Source organism: Marmota monax, unplaced genomic scaffold, assembly GCF_021218885.2.
Source record: "Marmota monax isolate L192 unplaced genomic scaffold, Marmota_monax_Labrador192_F-V1.1 WCK01_AAM20220418_F8-fsc00004, whole genome shotgun sequence".
In the NCBI taxonomy this organism is placed as follows: domain Eukaryota; kingdom Metazoa; phylum Chordata; class Mammalia; order Rodentia; family Sciuridae; genus Marmota; species Marmota monax.
Genome location: NW_026692881.1, coordinates 19,153,838 through 19,175,287, shown reverse-complemented (window position 1 = coordinate 19,175,287; position 21,450 = coordinate 19,153,838). Strand labels below are relative to the sequence as shown.

General features: G+C 38.8%; 1 protein-coding gene across 1 annotated transcript in view; it reads left to right on the top strand.

Annotated features, from left to right (window-relative positions):
* Positions 1-21,450, top strand: part of Nt5c2 (5'-nucleotidase, cytosolic II) — a 143,925-nt gene that overhangs the window by 989 nt on the left and 121,486 nt on the right. The gene's annotated exons all lie outside the window — the stretch shown is intronic.

The following is a 21,450-nucleotide window of genomic DNA, read 5'->3' as shown; positions in this document are numbered from 1 at the left end:
GTTGTAGTTGTCACAATACCTTTATTCCAATCATTCATTTTTATGTAGTGGTGAGGATCGAACCCAGGGTCCAGCAGGTACTAGGCGAGTGCTCTTTTGAAAATCAGAGGAGCTGGAATGGCTGCTGTGGGTGGATGTGAGGCACCCTTGCTATTTGTGTTAGTGTGTTCTGTTTATCATGCCCCCACCACCACACTCTCCACTGAATCTTACCCACCTTCTTAATTCATTACTTTATCTGCCTGAACCTGTAGGCATTTGAAATTTCAGTTTGTGTAAATTAGGTCCTCATGGGCTTTGGAGAGACATTTCCTGGGAGATCTCTTTGGACAAATGAGTTGCCTACAGAGAGATTAAATTCCCAGATTGGGGAAGAGTGTAGGTGATTGAGCTGGCCTTCTTTGCCACACAGTAAGGGAACTCAAAGAATGGGACCTGGAAAGAAGAAGGCTAGGTTATCAGTACTCTCCTTCAAGTTTATAATTATATCATGTTGGGTGTGGATGTGGCTTTGGAGACACAGAAGGAAGACCTTTTCAGTTATATTCCAGAATACCAGACTTAGGGCCTTTTTTGATCTTGAAAGATCTTTTACTTAGAACTACAGGTAAATTGGGGGGGGGTGTATTATCTGGATAATCCACCAAAGGGGGAAAATTAATCTTATGGGGACTTTGGAGAATATCTCTTGGCTTTGTGTTTGATGTAGAAGATTTTTTTTTCTTTTTTCTTTTGGTACCAGGAATTGAGCTCAAGGGAACTCAACAACTGAGCCACATCCTGAGCTCTATTTTGTATTTTATTTAGAGACAGGGTCTCACTGAGTTGCTTAGTGCCACTAAGTCCCAAGGTGCTGGGATTACAGGCATGTGCCACCATGCCTGGCTGATTTAGAAGATCTTAAGGCCCTGATACAACCTGTCCTTCTATGTCCTCATCACTCAATGAAGACCTGAGCAAAAGAGACTCAATTCTGAGGTCTTTGGGCTCAGAAAGACCTGGGAGTGGGCTGAAATATGAAAGAGTGATAACATTACTGAATTATTACTGCCTGCCAGCCATTGTGCCAGCAATTGTGGTTTGTTTTGCCTTATTCTTCAAGGTGGCCCTCACCTCTGTTTTACAAGGAAGACACTGAAGCTTAGGTGCAGTACTCTGCCCAAGGCCACCAGCAAAGGCAAACATGCATTTGCCTTCTTTTCTCACCACATAGTTCTTAGTGCAATGAGAATCTTGAAGTCCCACTAATTTCTTTGTAGCCAGAATAGGGCCAAGAGAGTTTTGGCCCAAAAAAATTAGCAAGCTGGTTTGTAATTGAAAGAACATTGGACTCAGAGGTGGTGGGTATGAATTGTGACTTCTGTCCTTATTAAGTATGTGGGGATAACAACACTCAACTCCCAGGGTCATGAAAGATTGAGTTGATGTACTCAAACATATTTTGTAGGCTGTATGTGTGTGTGTGTGTGTGTATGTGTGTATATATATATAATTATTCTTATCATTGTCTTCTTTCTAGTTAAAGGATACTTCTTCATGTCCACCATTGGTTCTGAGTCAGGTGTGGTAAGAGGATTACAAGAAACTATCCACTACACCTTGCACAGGCCTCTAGGTTGCCCCTTGTGAGACAGCATACAGCCAACATTGACTGTGTGTGGTATCACCAGCCTGCATGAGTGGGGCAAATGGAAACAACACAGATAATTAGGAGATCTTTCTTCTGGGCCATGGTTCCAATCTCATTTCAATAATGTTATTCAGGACTACCAAAAGCCATTAACATGTCCTGGTTGGAATTCCATTTTTCTTTTCCTTTCCATTCTCTAATAAAAGCTGTAACTCCTCCGCACAAGACAAAACATATACAGAGCAGAAGAAAGAAAAGCAAAAGGCCTAAATAATCTAATGAAGTGGCAGTGGCCCTGGGAAGTCTACCGGTGGGCTGCATTTTCTCAACAGCTTACTTGAGCTTTTCTCCCCTTTCTTAGCATCCCACTCAAAGACCCAATTGTTTGACTTTAATAATCTTAACACACAAAGCTATCCTACGAAGGATTTTGGCTGAATCTCAAGCCGTAACTCCTTCCAGCTGGCCAGGTTTCCTGAGGGAGTCCCCTGGCCATGCCAGGACTGTGTCTTCTCTTTCCTCTGGTGTCACACTCAGGCCTAAAGACACATTGGTCAATTGTCCCCAGTTCTCCCTCATGCCACATCCTCCACAGTCCCTCTGTGGCATTTGGCAGTGCTAATCATTCTCCTTGGCTTCAAGGACTCATTCTTGGTTCTCTGCTTTTCTTTCCATGAACTTTGCTTTTTAGATATTAGATCTCCCAGAGGCAGAGAGACTTTTGATAAAGTCGTTTCCCTGCAAGATTTAGTTTTGAATAATGATTATACCTAGCCATGTAACCTTGAACACATTACTATTATTGGATGAACTTTAGCCTGTTCATCTGTAAAATTGTTATAAAACTGTCCACCTATCCCAATGGCTCAAGAGGCTGAGGCAGGAGGATTGCAGGTTCAAAGCCAGCTTCAGTAGCTTAACAAGGATGTAAGCAACTTAAGAAGACCCTGTCTCAAAATAAAAAGGGATGAGGATGTGGCTCAGCAGTTAAGTGTCCTTGGGTTCAATCCCTGGTACCAAGAAAACAAAACAACAACAAAAAATACTGTCCACCTGAGTGGTCTTCAAACCTGGCTGATCATTAGAATTACCTGAGAACTTAAACTCAGATTCTTAGGCCTTCCACTACACCCATTCTAAAATCTAGGTTTCAGAGCCTTTGACCTACCTCTCATGAGATTACTGTGAGGTTTCAATAAGATTGTGTATCCAAAGTGGATATCATAAGGCCTTCTGTGTGTATATTCAATAAATGGTGGTCATCAGAAGCATCAACTTCTTTGATCCACTTATTCAACAGTTACTGAATGTTTACTGTAGACCAAGTGCTAGGGTAAATGCTAGGTATAAAAGGCAGATGTGGGGCTGGTGTTGTAGCTAGTAGTAGAGTGCTCTCCTTCCATGTGGAGGGCACTGGGTTCCATCCTCAGCACCACATAAAAATAAAATAAAGGCATTGTGTCCATCTACAACTAAAAAAAATAGTAAAAAAAAAAAAAGGCAGATGTGGCCTTTGCTTCCATGGGGCTGGCATTTTAGCAGAAAGACAGAGATTAAACAACTAATTACATAATTGTAATTGTGACACAAGTTATCGTGAGGCATATAACAAAAAGACTGACCTATGTTGATGAGTCCCAAATCTCTAATTCCGAATTCCAAATCCAGACCTACCTAAAACTGCCTCTTTGTATCTCCTGTGATTGCTTGGAGTTACTGTATTTCTAAAAGTGAACTTAAGGAAAAAATAAATAAAAGTGAACTTAAGTAGGGTACAGTGGTATGTTTGTTGTCCCCCCACACACACACACATATATACACACATGCACATGCATATTTATATACATACATACATATATATATATATATTTGTGTAAAAAGAAATATATTAAAGTGAACTTGTAATCTCCCTTGAGAATCTCCTTCCACTTCTTTGATTTTGTTTTTATGTCCCACTTTGTTCCTCTGCTTGTGCAATTCTTTATTCCTTGAATTTCCTCCCCTGCCCTACTTCAGCTGTTGAAATTCTTAAGGTTCCAGTGCTGTCTCTTCCATGTACCCTTCTCTGGTGCTGCCAATGGAAAGTAACCATCTCACCCTTGAACTGTCCTCCTTCTGCCCACAGCCTTTGCAGAACTCACAGTACTCCTCATGTCCTGCTGTTGTTTGTGTGCTTGTCTAAGCTGAACTGGGAGCTCCTAAGCACAACTCATCTTTTACATCTAGCTCTCTCTCTCAGCCCTTGTCACGGTATTAAATGGGTATGAGGTAGAAAAAAAATACTCTCCTATAAAACCACTTGGAAAAGTCTTTGACCTAACCCCAAGAGTGAGATCCATAAAAGAAAAAAAAATCAATAAATTTGACTTCATCCAAATTAAAATATCATTCTCCATAAAAGGTTACGCTATAATACGACATTACCTATTGAAGTGCTTTAAACAAAATCCTAAGAACCCCAAGTACTCATAATGATTCAGAACAAGTCTAACCTTTTTTTTTTTTTTTTTTGGTAGTCCTGGGGATTGAACCTGAGGCCTCACACATGGTAGGCAAGTGCTCTACCATGGAGCTACATTCTCAGCTCTGGATATTCTTACCTATTGCTGGTAAGAATATAAATGGTATACTACTCCAGAAAAACACTGTGGGTACTTCCTAGGCATGGGCAAGGCCCTGGGTTCATTACCCAGTGCTGCAAACAATTAAAACAACAACAACAAAAATAAATAATTTGGCAGTTTCTTACAAAGTTGATATGTACTTATCACATGATCCAGTAGTCTTACTCCTGATTATTTAACCTAGAAAAATAAACCTGTGTTACACAAAAATCTGTTCATGATTACAGTCATGGTAGCACAATGCCTGTAATCACTGAAAGTTCAAGGTCAGCCTGGACAATTTGGCCAAACTCTGCTCAAAATAAAAAGGAGTGGAAATATAGCTCAGTGGTAGAATGCTCCTGGGTTTGATCCCCAACACTGAGGAAAAAAATGTGTTCATGAATTTCATAGCACCTTTCTTTATATATATTTAGTTGTAGTTGGGCTCAATACCTTTATTTTATTTATTTTTATGTGGTGTTGAGGATCAAACCCAGGACCCTGCGCATGCTAGGCAAACACTCTACTGCTAAGCCACAACCCCAGCCCATAGCAGTTTTCTTTATAATAGAAACAACCCAGATGTCTTTCAACAGGTGAACAGGAATACAAGCCATGATATAGCCATACCATGGAATATTATTCAACATTGAAAAATAATAAACTATATATAGCTGGGTGCAGTGGTGAATGCCTGTAATCCCAATGACTCCAGTAGCTGAGATAGGAGGATCAAGGTCAGCCTGAGCAATTTAGGAAGGTCCTAAGCAACTTAGTGAGACCCTGTCTCAAAATTTAAAAAAGGACTGGGAATGTAGGTTAGTGGTAAAGTGCCCCTCTCTGGGTTCAATCCCTAGTACCAAAACATAAAAAATAAATAAACTATATGCAACAATTTAAGTGGATCACAAGTGTATTTTGCTGAGTGAACAAAGCTAACCTCAAAAATGTTATGTATTTTATTGTTTCATTTATATAACAATCTTGAAGTGTCAAAAGTATAGTGATGGAGAACAGATCAGCAATTGATAGGATTAGGGATAAGGGAGGATGTAACTGTAAAGGGGTAAAATGGGGGAGAGGTTTTTGTGATGGAATAGTTCTGTTACTCAAATTAATACATATAATAATTTATAAAATAAGAGAGAAATCCAAATAAAGTCTGTAGCTAAATTAATGTGCTGTGTCAATATCATTTTCCTAGTTTTGATAATGTGTGGTTATATAAGAAGTTATCATAGGGGAACCAGGTAAATGTTACATGGGAACTTCTTGTACTATTTTTGCAACTTCTTATGAGTCTTAAAGTATTCCAAAGTAAGATATGTATAAAAATAGGCAAATGTTCTTAGGAGGTACATGCTGAGGTATTTAGAATTGCAGTATCATGGTTTATGTAACTTACTTTCAAATGATTTGGCAAAAACAGTACACACACACACACACACACACAGAGGAGATAAAGCAGGTATGTTAAAATGTTAACAGTGGTGGGCTAGGGATGTAGCAAAGTTGGCAGAATGCTAGGTGAGCAGGTACAAGGCCCTAGGTTTGATCCTCAGGACTGAAAAAAAAAGTGAATTTATTGTATTAGCCCTGCAGCTTTATTCTAGATTTTAAACATTTTAAAATGTTAGAAAAATTATTAATATATAGTTAGGTAGGTAAAAAGAATACAAGAAGAAAATATCACCCAAATATAGGATTGAATCAGTGACCTTCAAGCTATATTCTCCTAAGTCTGGCTATTTATAAAGTCCTCTCCACATTCCCTCTGCCCAACAACAGAAAATCCTACTGTTTTGGACTAACAGAGAAAGGTCAGAATTCATACTCTGTTGGAAGTGTGCTGCTCAGAGTCCTGGGTGTTGTAATCATCATTTACATTAACAGAACCCTGGCTATGGGCCAGATGCTATTGCAGGGACAAATGTAGCTAGATGTGATAAAAGGTGTCAATTTTCTCAGAGTAATTTAATTTTTTTAATATGGAATCATATGAAATATATCATTTACTGTGCTATAATGTTTTTTACTTCATAAATCAGACATTTTCTTACATCAATTATATGTATCTGCTTACTTCTTTTCACAGTTCAATACAAAGTTTACTTACATGGGTGTGCTTTAATTTGTCAACCTTTGTTGTTGGATTTTTGGGTTGTTTCTACTTTTGGTCTGTTAAAAACAGCAGTCTAAGGACTGGGGTTGCGGCTCAGCGGCAGAGTGCTCGCCTAGCACGGGCGAGGTGCTGAGTTCAATACTCAGCACCACATAAAAATAAATAAATAAAATAAAGGCATTGTGTCCAACTACAACTAAAAAAGGTTTAAAAAAACCCAGCAGTCTAAATTTCATGAAGAAAGGAAAAAGAAATACATTGCTTGAGAGAAATCCAGTCTACATCTTTACCTTGTCTCAGTCAACCAACCGATCAATATTTATCAAACACCTACTGCATGTGCAATTGCATGCTTGGTGCTGTGTGAGAGAAAACATGAGACATACTCACTATTCCTAAAAGGCTTATGATCAAGCATCTCTCACTGATGATCAAGGCTGTGGCTTTGGCTCAGTGCTATAGTACTTGCTTTGCATCTAGGTGCAAGATCCTAGGTTCAACCCCCAGTACCAAAAAAAAAAAAAAAAAAAAAGAGCTTATGATCAGTTGAAGAGATGTGCTAACTTGTCCTAACTTCAGGACCATCGGAAGCCTATATGTATTCAACATGAAACATACATAGTAGGTACTACAACAAAGCCCACTCCTTTTCTTTGACTGATTTTAGATTAGTTTTTTTTTTCAGCTGAAAAAAGATGCTTGCATGAGCATATCATTAAAGAACATTGGGAAGGCTCATACCCCAAACTTTTCTGGAGAAAGAGGAATGTTTTTAACAAAGAAACATGAAAGAATCCCATCTGATTCAAATGTAAAAAGAAAGAAAGAAAGAAACATGAAAGAACGTGACACCAAGCTAAGTCAAACTTCTATTCATCTTTTGTTTACTACATGAAAGATAAAAATGAATTTTGAGTCCGTTGGTTAGCTCAGTTGATGGCAATAATTCTGTATATGTAGTTGTAGTTCTGTTCCCAGATATGATTGGTTCAGTTCTGCATTGTATTGTTTTGATGCACAGCCTTTCTCCCTGCCAAACTAGTTCCATATTTTTGCTTAGTGTTGCTTTTCTTTTCTTTCTCCCCCTTTTGTGTGTATGTGCATGTGGGTGTGGTGCCAGGGACTGAACCCAGGTCCATACACATGCTAGGCAAGTGCTCTACCACTGAGGGTGTTTGGGGTTTCTTGCTGACCATTATTATTTTAAAATGAAACTGAAACAAAAGTTTCTGTGTTTTGACTTCATCAGTCTCTCTTGGTGTGCAAGCCTGTCTGTGTATTCATATTATCTTGCGTTCTCTGTTTGTCTGATCCTTCCTGCTTCTCAGAATTTTCTCTTCATTCACCTACTTCTAAGTTGAGGCGAGGCTGAACCACAGTCCTGAGCCCCAGGATTAGGAAAAACAAGGAGACTCACCTGATCCGTTGTACTTCGGTACCTTGGACAGCTCCCTGGCCTTCCTGCTGTGGGTGCCTGTGGCAAATGTGGACCACTTCACGAATTTTTTGTCATCCTTGTGGTAGGTGCCTCCTTCACTGAGTCAGAATGAATATGAATCTGGGGCTGGGGAGCACTTCCCTAGTATGAGGGAAGCCCTGGGTTGGATTCCTGGCACCATGAAAACAAAAAACAAGAAAAGAAGAAATGAATCTGAGAACCTGGCACAGTGGTGTATGGCTGTAATTTCAGCAGCTTGGGAGGCTGAGGTTGGAGGTTCAAGGTGAGCCTGGGCAATGCAATGAGACCCTGCCTCAAAATTAAAAAAAAAAAAAAAATGCTGGGGTTGTAAGCGGTAGAGCGCTTTCCTAGCATCTGTGAGGCACTGGGTTTGATCTTCAGCACCACATAAAAATAAATAAATAAATGTATTGTGTCCATCTACAACTAAAAATAAAAAATAAATTTGATAAGGTGTGGGGTGGGGAGTTAGCTCCGGGATAGAGTACCCCCTGGGTTCAATCCTTAACTACCACAAAACAAAACAAAAAAAATAATAAATCATTTGGCCCACCCTTGTCTTTTCTGATTACCAGAGAAAGGATTCCAGTCAGAAATGGTTCAGGATTTTTTTTTTTTAAGAGAGAGAGAATTTTTAATATTTATTTTTTAGTTTTCGGCAGACACAACATCTTTGTTTTTGTATGTGGTGCTGAGGATTGAACCCAGGCCGCACACATGCCAGGTGAGCGCGCTACCGCTTGAGCCTCATCCCCAGCCCCGGTTCAGGATTATTAATTGCCTGGCTGGGGAAAGAGACAAGGGACTGGGAGGCTTCTTCATCCTCCGCTCTTCCTATACTTACGTGTCTGCTAATGACTGGGGGGGAAATTCTTTCATTTCAACTCAGCAGATTTATGGACCAAACTTTTTCTTCCCTGGAAACAGTAAGGCCTAATACAGATACTCTCTGAGAAGGAAACAAAGGAACTGTAGTTTAAGTAAGAAAACTGTCCATCCTATGGGCTGGTCTCCAGGGGAAATAAGGGAAAAGAACAGAAGGCATGGGAACCCCAGAAGGGTTGGAGAGGGAATGTCAGAGCATTTGGGAAAGTCTGAGGTCTCTAAAAGCAGACTTGCTCAGCTTATGCAGTTCACACCAGTTGCCTTGAGCCCAAAATCAAAAGGTATGCTTTACACTTTCCTAAAGTGAGAAGAGAAATCTTTCTCTTAGTATCTTCTCTTCCAAATAGGCAAAGCAAGAGGCATAAGGCTTGTTTTCAATAGGTAATTATGTAATGACTTGACGAATTTTGTGGGGGTTTTTTTTGTTTTGTTTTGTTTTGTTTTTGGTATCTGGGATTAAATTCAGGGGCACTCCTCAGCCCTATTTTGTATTTTATTTAGAGACAGGGTCTCATTGAGTTACTTAGCACCTCACTATTGCTGAGGCTGGCTTTGAACTTGAAATTCTCCTGCCTCAGCCTCTCAAAACTCTGGGATTATAGGCATGTGCCACCATCCCTGGCACGTTCTTCTTTTCTCACAAGAAACTTAAGAAGGAAGGAAGGGAGGAAGGAAGGAAGGAAGGAAGGAAGAGTTTTATTATTCCCCTTTTCTAAATAAATAAACTGCGACAGTGAGGGGTTAGGCAATTTGCCCAAGGTGGCACAACTAGAAAATGGCATAGCTGGGTCTCGAACAAGTGTCTGTAACTCCAAGCTGGTTTTCTTTCTTTCCCACCTTTTTTCCTGAATTGGAACTCTTTTTGTATGTGGTAAAATCTACATTACATTACTATTTTAACCATCTTAAGTGTACAATTCAGTGGCATTAGTTACATCCACATGTTGTATGGCCATCATCACTCTTTCTTTTTTGTACTAAGGGTTTAATCTGGGGTACTTTGCCACAGAGACCCATCCCCAGCCCTTCCTTCCTTCCTTTCCTTTCTTCCTTCCTTCCTTTCTTTCTTTTAATTTTGAGACAGGCTCTTGCTAAGTTGCTTAGGGCCTCACTAAATTGCTAAGGCTAGCTTAGAATTTGTGATCCTCCTACCTCAGCCTCCTGAATCTCTGGGATTACAGGCATGCACAACTGTGCCTGGCTTTCCTTGCTATCTATTTCTAAGAATTTTCCATTGTCCCAAATAGAAGCTGGACTCAGTAAGCAATAACTCCATAAGGAGTTATTCCATCCCCTGGAAACCTCTATTCTATTTTGTATCTCTATGTACTTGACTATTCTATTATTTCACTTATAGCAGTGTCTTCAGGATTTATCCATGCCATAGCTCATGTCAGAACTTTATTTATCTTTATAGCCTGATAGGGTCTTGTGGTTGCAAATGGCCAAGATTCCCCAAAATATGAGGGGTTATTGTCAAAACATTGCAGAATTAAGGAAGACAGAAATCTCAGCCTATCAATTCACAATAGCTAGATGCCCTCCAACAGATGAACAGATGAATGGATAAAGAAAATGTAGAATATATACACAATGAAATATTACTCAGCTATAAAGAAGAATGAAATTATGGCATTTTCAGGTAAATGGATGGAGGTGGAGAATATCATGCCAAGTGAAATAAGCTAAGCCCAAAAAACCAAAGGCCGAATGTTTTCCCTTATAAGCAGATGCTGAACCATAATGGAGGGAGTGTAGGGAAGAATGGAGGAAATTTGGATTGGGCAGGAGAGGGGAGAGGGTGTGGGGTGGGAAGAATAGCGGAATGGGATAGACATTATGACCCTATATATACATGTACAATTACATGAGAATTTTAATATTTATTTTTTAGTTTTCAGCGGACACAACATCTTTGTTTGTATGTGGTGCTGAGGATCGAACCCGGGCCGCATGCATACCAGGCGGGCGCGCTACCTCTTGAGCCACATCCCCAGCCCTGCATCTACTTCTGTGACTTCACAAATCATGGGCCAGCAGTGTCTACGTCTGAGTTGATGTGTACTTTGCAGGTGTCCCTGCACATAATTGCCATCTGGTGATATGTAATTTGAAGGTGCTTGGGATATTCTCAGCTTACATCAAGCTGTTTTCTTAAAATTTCTGAATAGGGCTGTCTCTCTAAGACTGAAAGTGTGTTTTCAGTTCTCTTGCCAAGTCTGGAGTAACAGGAAGATATTCAGAATACAGGACACACTGAGGTGTTAGCAAATCCACGAGGTGGGACACACTTCCAGTAAGCTGTGGGAAAAAGACTGGATTGTGAGATCAGGCCATTTATAGTTCTGTGACTGTGACAGAGAATGTGGTGCTCACCAAATATCACATAAATATCTCACGTTCCCTTCCCCACTACATTTCCCAGAATCCCTTGTAGTAGGCTGTATCAGGAAGTGATCCATGTTCTCTCTACTTTCTGGTATATATGAGTTTGCAAAATCCCCAAAACAGAAACAGACTGGATCCCTGAGTCATCATTTGGAATGGTACTATCCTGGGGAGCATCCTGATTTTTCATGAGCAGGAAATAAACCTCTAAGCATTAAGCCCTGGAGACTTTGAAATTTGATTGTTATTGCAGTATAACCTAGAGTCACCCTATTACAGTCACTGACTAGGAGTGTGTCTTCAGTCTTCATCATCCTCGTCTGAAGCATAAGAGAGTTGCACCAGATAATCTCAAAGATCATATTCATAATTCCTATTCATAATTCCTAATTGACTGTATCCTATTAACTTTTTTTTTTCTGGTACCAGGGATTTAACCCAGGAGTGCTTGACCACTAAGCCACATCCCCAACCTTTTTTTTTTTTGAGACAAGGTCTCACTGAGTTGCTTAGCGCCTCACCGTTGCTGAGGCTGGCTTTAAACTCGTGATCCTCCTGCCTCAGCCTCCTGAGCCACTGGGATTACAGGTGTGTGCCACCGTGTCCGGCCCACTTCTTTCCATTCTTAACTGCCATTAAAGTATATAATTTCTTACTTGAGGCATTCTCACAAAAGCCTCCTCTTTGGCCCCCATGTCTCTAGGCTCACACATTTCAGTCTTCTCACTTTCTCAGTATAGATCCTGTCACCTTCTTCTTAAAACCTTCACTGGATACCCATTACATGAATGAAGTCCATGTGATGTTGGACATTTGAGATCCTTGATAGACTGTAATTGGTTCTTTGTGCAGAGTTCTCTTTCCTTCACTGTACTGTGGGCTTCTTGAGGCCCAGTACCATACCTGTTACAATTTATAGCCTCTTTTTAATTTTATTTTTCAAAATATTTTTTTAGTTGTCAATGGACCTTTGTTTTATTTATTTATACAAGGTGCTGAGAATTGAACCCAGGGTCTCACACATGCTAGACAGGCGCTCCACCACTGAGCCAAAACCCAGCCCTAGCTTCTCTTTCTTTTTTTAAACCTCCCTTATACTTTGTTTTTGCACTCAGGGATGCTCTACCACTGAGCTACATATCCAGCCCCTTTTTACTTTTTGGGTCATAGTCTCACTAAATTTCTGAGGCTGGCCTCAAACTTGTGATCCTCCTGCCTCAGCCTCCCAAACCACTGGGATTTTAGGCATGTGCCACTGTGCCTGGCCAACTAATGCCTATTGAAGTTGAAAGTCAAATATCTCCAAACTAGAAAAGGAGCTCTCATAAAATGATAAAAACCTACAAATGAATTGGAGTGATAAAGGTTGCCAGTATCATACCTACTGAAAATATGTAGAATGTGTGTGTTAAAGTGCAGAATATAGGCAGGTTCAGTGGCGCATGCCTATAATCCCAGCAGCTCTGGAGGCTGAGGCAGGAGGATCAGAAGTTCAAAGGTTCATCATGTACAATTCTTTTTATTTTACTGCTTTTTTTTTTTTTTTTGCAGTACTGGGAATTGAACTCAAGGCCTTGCACATGCTAGGCAAGCACTCTACCACTAAGCTAGATCCCCAGCCCACAATGGATTATTAATAAGCTATTTTGCATCAGAAACCATGGAAACTAAAGGTAGTAAATAGCTATTTTGCATCAGAAACCATGGAAACTAAAGGTAGTAAATGACGTGTTCACAGGCTCAAAGAAAAAACAAAACTGTCAACAAGAATTCTATATCCAGCAAAACTATTTTTCAAAAATGAAGGAGGCAATAAAAGAGAAATTGACATTCCAGGGTAAACAAAAACAGAGTTCATTGCTAGTACACCTTCCCTATAATAAATATTAAAAGTATCACACGAACAAATAAAGAATGCATTAAGAGATAAAGATTATGATGATAATCAAGCTGGCCATGGTGGCACAGGCCTGTAATCCCAGCAGATTGGGAGACTGAGGCAGGAGAATTGTAGGTTTTAGGCCAGCCTCAGTAATTTAGTGGGGCCCTAAGGAACTTAGTGAGAACCTGACTCAAAACAAAAAATAAAAAGGGCCAGGGACATGGCTTAGTAGTTAAGCCCCTGCGTTCAATCCCCAATACAAAAAAAAAAAAAAAGTTAAATCAATCACGAAGACAACAATTATAAAAATATATGCACCTAATAAAAGAAACTCAAAATATATGAAGGAACTATTGACCACATTGAAAAGAAAATAACTTTTAATTTTTTATAGGTGCACTCTAATTATACATAATAGTGGAATTCATTGTTACATATTTGTACATCCACACAACATAATTTGGTCAAGTTCATTCCCAATTATCTTCTTTTTCCCTCCCATTCTCTCTCCTCTGGCCTCCTTCCTCTCTAGAAAGAAAAATAGTTTGTTAATAATAGTGGGACGTTTCAATACTTCATTTCCATTAATAAATAGAATAACAAGAAAGACCAGTAATAAAATAGAGAATGTTAACATAAATTTAACACTATAACCAAATAGACCTAATGGACATGTATAAAATACTCCGCAGCAGAATACAGTCTTCTCAAGTGACACAGAACATTGTTCAGGATAGGCTATGTGTTAAGACAAAAAAAATAAGTCTCAATAAATTACAAATACCAAAGTCACACAAAATATTTTCTCTTACCACAACAAAATTAAACTAGAAACCAATAGCAAAAAGGAAATTTGGAAAATAATGATTATATGGAAATTAGGTCACATGCTCCTAAATAACCAAAAAATAAAACACAAGGGAAATTAGCAAATACTTTTAAGATGAATGAGGAAAAAAATACAATATTCCAAAGCTTATGAGATGTAACAAAAGTGGTACCCCGAGGGAAATTGATATCTGAGAACATGCACATTAAAGAATAAGAATGAGGGGCTGGGGATGTGGCTCAAGCGGTAGCGCACTTGCTTGGCATGCGTGCTGCTCGGGTTCGATCCTCAGCACCACATACAAACAAAGATGTTGTGTCCGCTGAAAACTAAAAAATAAATATTAAAATTCTCTCTCTCTCTCTCAAAAAAAAAAAAAAAAGAAAAAAAATGTTCAAAAAAAAGAATAAGAATGAGGGCCAGGCATGGTGGCACATGCCTGTAATCCCAGCAACTCTGGAGGCTGAGGAAAGAAGATCACAAGTTAGTGAGACCTTGTTTCGAAATAGAAAACAAAAAGGGCTGGGAATGAAACAGTGGTTAAGTGTCCCTGGGTTCAATCCCCAGAAATAGAAAAGAACAAGAATGAAATTAGTTACCTACCTTTCTGCTTTAAGGAACCAGAAAAAGAATACAAAGGAACACCAGAGAGGGAATATGAAATATTAGAGGGGACTTACATGAAATAGAAAATAGAAGACAATAGAGAAAATTAATTAAACAAAAGTTCAGCTGGTGTAGTGGCACATGCCTGTAATCCCAGTGGCTTGGGAGGCTGAGATAGGAGAATCAATGAGTTCAAAGCCAGCCTCAGCAACAGTGAGGCACTAAGCAACTCAGTAAAACCCTGTCTCTACTAAAATACAAAAACAGGGCTGAGGATGTGGCTCAGTGGTCGAGTGCCCCTGAGTTCAATCCCCGGTAACAAAAAAAAAAAAAGTCCATTCTTTGAAAAAAAATCAATAAATCTGACATTTCACTAGACTGCCCAAGAAGAAAAAGGAAAAGATTCAAGTTACTAAAATCAGAAAGGAAAACAGTAATATTATTGCTGAATGTACAGAAATAAAGAGGAATATAACAATATACCTGAAAATTAGATAATTTAGGGGAAATGAGAAAATTTCAAGAAACACAAAACTACCTGTCTTAGTCCACTTTGTCTTGGGATAGTCTGAGTACTTTGTAAAGAAAAGAGGTTTATTTGCCTCACAATTCTGGTGGTTGTGTTGTGGTATGAACTGATAAATACAATCAATAAGAAAAGTTATAGGTTACATATTAGTAAAAAATATAGTTCATAGATATGAGATTTTGATAAGTGAGATAAGACAATAATAAAGCAAGAATTGTCATAGACAGGCCTAAGATTCCAGGTTTTTTAAAAATATTTATTTCTTAGTTGGAGGTGGACACAATACATTTATTTTATTTATTTATATGTGGTGCTGAGAATTGAACCCAGGGCCTCACACATGCTAGGCGAGTGCTCTACCACTGAGCCACAACCCCAGCCCCTAAGACTCAATTTTGCTGCCTTCTATAAAAAACTATTGGAAGAGCTTTTTTTTTTTGAGAAACTGAAATGAAAGCTGTTTTCTTATTTTTTTAAAAAAAATTCTTTCTGTACTTTGTACCCCATGAATTGTATCCCACTCAGGATGCAGCTGTGGTCGAGATGAGCTACATCCTGGGTTTGGATGCCCTTGTGGGTCTACGTGACTTTGAAGTAGATTCTTGCCTGCCGACCCCCACCCAAATTCAGAGTGCTACAGTCTAGCACCTGCTTGAACCCAGGACTGTGGTCAACTGAACTCTAAAACTAATGCTTTTTTAAAACTTCTGTTTATCATCCCTTGCTTGCTGACCAGAAAATTCCAGTCCTTCCTAGAGCCCACAGGTCCCACTTATTAATGTTTTTTTTTTTTTTAATATTTATTTATTTTTTTAGTTTTCAGTGGACACAACATCTTTTGTTTTTTTTGTATGTGGTGCTGAGGATCGAACCCGGGCCGCACGCATGCCAGGCGAGCGTGCTACCGCTTGAGCCACATCCCCAGCCCTTATTAATGTTTTAATTTCTATGATTGACTAGTTTACAGGACAACAAGCAAGTCACTGAGTTGTGGTTTTTGTGCTTATATTCTCTTTGGATATACCAAGAAGCTGCTGTCCTCCCACAGAGCTTGAGTCTCTATGGTGGATGACAGGCCCTGGCCAGGTAAATAAAGCTCTCTTTTGATTTGAAATTCAATTTTAGAGTACTTTCTGGAGTGACTCCCCATAACAGTTGGAAAGTCCAAACAGCACAGTGCCAATATCTGGGGAGAACCTGGCTTGCTGTATCACAACATAGTGGGGAACCAGAAAGGGAAACATCTGTGTGCAGAAGGGGCCAAGCACATGGGGTGGCCTTGCATTGTAACAACTCACATTTGTGAGAACTAACCTAGTCCTATGAGAACTAATAATCCCAGTTAAGGGTGGTGGCCCCCTGTCCTAATCACCTTCTGTAGTTCCCATCTCGTAAAGATGCACTACCTCTTAGTGCCTCTAAATTGACTCATGACGAAATAGAAAATATAAAAAATACCTACAATGAGTAATGAAATTGAATCAGTAATCTAGAAACTTCCAGGAAAGAAAAGTCTCAAAACTAAATTGTTTTTGTTTACTAGTGAATTCTACCAAATGTTTAAACAATTAACACTAATAACTCCCTTTTTTTAAAAAAAAAAAAAAAAAACTGGGGATTGAACCTAGGAACGTTTTACCACTGAACTCCAACTGCAGCCCTTTTTATTTTTATTTTGAGACAGGGTCTTGCTGAATTGCTGAAGCTGGCCTGGAACTTGCTATCCTCATTCCTCAGTCTCCCAGGTCACTGGAATTGCAGGCATATGCCACCATACCCAATTAACACTAATACTTTTCAAATTCTTACAAAAAAGAGAGAACATTTTCTTATTTACTCATTGAATGAGGCCAGTATTGATATCATGAATCAGAGATGTCCTATTAAAAACAAAAACAAAAAAAAAAAAACACAGATCAATATCTATCTGCATACAGATGCAAAAATCTTCCATACAATACTAATAAACTAAATCAAGCAGCACATTAAGAGGATTGATTATACATGGGGCTGGGATTGTGGCTCAGCAGTAGAGTGCTCGCCTAACACTCATGGGGCCCTGGGTTCTATCCTCAGCATCACATAAAGATAAATGAATGGAAAAAGGTATTGTGTCCAACTACAACTAAAAAAATAAATATTTTTTAAAAAAGAGGATTATACATGATGACCAAGTGGGATTTATCCTAGCAATTTAGTGGTGGTTCAACATATGAAAATCAACCTATGTAATATACCATATTAATAAAAGATGAAATCACACATGATCACATCAACAGATGCAGAAAAAGCATTTTACAAAATCCAACACCTTTTCATTATAAAAACACTATGATTTGAACCAGGCACAGTGGTGCACACCTGTAATCCCAGTGGCTCGGGAAGCTGAGACAGGATAATCTTGAGTGCAAAGCTAATCTCAGCAATGGCAAGGTGCTAAGCAACTCGGTGAGACTCTGACTCTAAGTAAAATACAAAATAGGGCTGGGGATATGGCTCAGTGGCCAAATGCCCCTGAGTTACATTTCTATCCAATATTGTATTAGAAATTCTGGCCAGGTAAGTAGGCAAGAAAAAGAATGTCTTCAAATTAGAAAGGAAGAAATAAACTGGGCATGGTGGTGCGTACCTATAAACCCAATGAGTTAAGAGGCCGAGGCAGGAGATCACAAGATCAAGGACACTCTCAGCAACTTAGCAAGATCCCGTCTCAAAGTAAAAGATAAAAAGGGCTAGAAATGTAGCTCATAATAGAGTACCTCTGTTTCAATCCCTAGTACAAAAAATAAAACTATCCCTTTTGCAGATCACATAACTTCACTTATAGAAAACCCTAAAGAAACAAACAAAACAAACAAAAACTATGAGAATTACTAAATGAGTTCTGAGAGATTGTTGGATGTAAGAGGACTGGGAATGTAGCTCTTGAAAGCATGAGGGCCTGGGTTCAATCCCCAGCACCAAAAAGGAAAAAAAAAAAAAAAAAAGATTGCAGGATACAAGAGCAATATACAATAATCATTCATATTTTTATAAACTAGCAACAAATGATTTCAATCTCCAGTACTGCAAGTAAATAATAAACTAACAATGAACAGTCAGAAAATGAAATAAAAACTATTCCAGTAACAATAGCATTAAAAAGAATAAATACTTTAAAATAAATTTAACAAAAGAAATGTCAGGGGCTAGAGTTGTGGGTCAGTAGTAGAGTGCTCGCCTAGCATGCATGAGGCACTGGGTTCGATCCTCAGCACCACATAAATGTAAAATAAAGATATTGTGTCCACCTGGAACTTAAAAATAAATTAAAAAAAAAAGAAATGTAAGACTTGTAAATTGAAAACTACAGAGTCTGAGATTGTAGCTCAGTAGTAGAGCACTTGCTTAGCATGTGAGAGACACTGGGTTGGATCCTCAGTACCACATAAAAATAAATAAATAAAATAAAGGTATTGTGTCCATTTACAACCAAAAAAATTTTTTTAAAGAAAACTACAAAACATCATTGAAAGAAATTAAAGACGATCTAAATAAATGGGCATATATCCATTGTTCATGGGAACTTAATATTATTAAGATAGCAATGCTCCCCAAATTGATCTACAGATCCAGTACAATCTCTATCAAATCCAAGCTGCCTTTTTTTTTTTCTGTAGAAATGGAAAAACTGATCCTGATATTCATATGGAATTGCAAGGGGCCCCAAATAGCCAAAACAATCCTAAAACAGGAAACCTGAAGGATTCATGCTCCTGATTTCAAAACTTACTATGAAGATACAATAATCAAAACAGTGTGTGCTGCCTAATTAAAAAAAAAAAAAAAAGCCCTACCCCTCCTCCCAACAGTGTGGTGCTGTTAGACCAGGACACAAGAAAAGACCACTGACTCCAATTAAAATCAAATTAAAGGGCTGGGGATGTGGCTCAAGCGGTAATGCGCTTGCCTGGCATGTGTGCAGCCCTGGTTCAATCCTCAGCACCACATACAAACAAAGATGTTGTGTCCGCTGAAAACTAAAAATATTAAAATTCTCTCTCTCAAAAAAAAAAAAAATGTTTAAAAAAAAAAAAAAAAAACTAAAGCAAGCTTATATTTCGACCAGCCGGGCTGCCTCTCCCTCCCAAAACCGAGGGAACAAGACAGCAGCAGCAGCTTTCCTGCAGCCCAGCTTTATAGCCCAGAAAGTTACATAAAGGGGGGTTACAGATAACAGAACTCTGATGAGCATCACACGAATGGTAGTTTACATTTTTTTGCTGGCCCCAACATCAGAATTTATGAGGACCATTAGAGCCTCAGAGAGGGTCGTTGTCTGGCCAGGGAAGGCCAATATTTATGAGGTGCCACTAAAGTTTCAGAGAGAGCTGCTATCTTCAGAGAGCCAGGCATGGGTGAGTTCAAGGCACGGGCAGGCATTCCAAGCAGGTTCAGAATATGCAGTAATTTATAGTAAAGTCGAAATTAGCTTTTCATGGCTTTGTGGCGAGATGGCTCCCAATTTTGAGAGAAAATCAGGTTGGGTCAATCAATGCTAGCATAAGGATAGATCTGATGTCACTTGATTTTCATAAGAGTGCATGACCATTCAATAGAGTAAGGATAATCTTCAAGAAATGATTTAGGGGCTGGGGTTGTAGCTCAGTGGTAGAGCACTTGCCTTGCATGCATAAGGCCCTAGGTTCAATCCTCAGCACCACATAAAAATAAATAAATAAAAATAAAGATATTGTGTCCATCTACAACTAAAAAAAAAATATAAAGAAAAAAAAAAGAAATGATTTAGGGCCAGGCACTGTGGTGTACATCTGTAATGACTCAGGATCACAAGTTCAAAACCAGCCTCAGCAACTTAGGGAGATAGGATTTCAAAATAAAAAACGTTGGTGGAGGTAGCTCAGAATAAAGCCCCCCTGGGTTAAATCCCCGTACTAGACGGCAGTGGGGGGGAATGGAAAATTATATAGTCCTTGTGATAAACAATTTGGCAGGTCCTCCAAAAGTAAAACAGTTAAATATAACTCAGTAATTCCCCTAACAGGCATATACTAAAGAGAACCAAAGATATGTGTCTTCACTAAAACTTGTATATGGTTGTTTATGGCAGCAGTATTCATAATATTTCTGGAAACAACACACGTTATCAATGAATGAATAAGCCAAATGTGGTATATCTATAGAATGAAGTATTATTTGGCCATTGAAAAGAATGAAGTACTAATATATGCTACAACATGGACAACCCCAAAAGCATGCTAAGGAAAATAATCCAGTTACATAAGGCTACACAGATGATTTAATTCGTGTGCAATGTTCAAAACAAGCAAACGTAGAGATAGAAAGTAAAATTAGTGGTTGCCAAGGCCTGGGCTTAAATGATATAAAGTTTCTCTTTGGAGTGATGAAATAACTGAAAATAGACAGTGGTTACAGAACATTGTTAATATAATAAAAAAATCTCTGGTTTGTATCGGTTAAAATGGTTAACAAGGTAGATTTTATGTGTATTTGATCTCAATAAAACGAAAGTCATTTTAAATTATGTATCTTTGACATGATGTGATGATATTCATCCTGACACATATCACTTCGGATTAATCATGAGAAAATGTCAGAGTAACTCAGGTTAAAGGATATGTTATAAAATGCTTAACCAGTACTCTTTTTGTTTTTGTTTTTGTGGAGCTAGGAATGGAACCCAGGGCCTCACATATGCTAGGCAAGCACTCCACCACTGAGCTACACTCCCAGCCTGTTAACTAACCCTCCTTCCTGAGCCCTTGAAAGACAAGAAAAGACCCAGAAACTGCCAGATACTGAAGGAGACTGAGGAAACACAATGACTAAATACAGTGTGGCATCCTGGATTGAATTCTGAAACAAACGGGCATAAATGGAAAAACTAGTGAAATCTGAATTCTGAATGAAGCCTCTGGATTAGTTGATGGCATTGTACCAATAATGTTTATCATTTAGTTTTTTCTTTTTTGGTACTGGGGATTAAACTCAGGGTGTTTTACTATTGAGCAGTATCCTCAGTTCTTTTTATTTTATTTTTTAATGTTTGAGACAGGGCCTCTCTAAATTGCTGAGGCTGGTCTTGAACATGAGATCCTCCTGCCTCAGCCCCCAGAGTCGTTGGGATTAAAGGCATGCACCACCATGCCCAGCTTAATGTTTTTTTTTGGGGGGTGTTGGGGGATTGAACCCAGGGGCACTCAACCACTGAGCCACATCCCCAGCCCTATGTTGCTTAGCACCTCGATTTTGCTGATTCTGGCTTTGAATTTGCAATCTTCTTTCCTCAGCTTCTGGAACCTCTGGGATTACAGGCGTGTGCTACTGCATCCAGCTAATTATTTAGTTTTGTCAATGTGTTTTAACATTAGGATAAGTTGAATGAAAAGTACACATACAATCTTGTCAATTCTTCTGTAAATTTAAAAATTATTTCAAATAGTTTTTTTAAACCCCCAAAGCCTGAAATTTAATGTTACAGGGGCCTGATTGG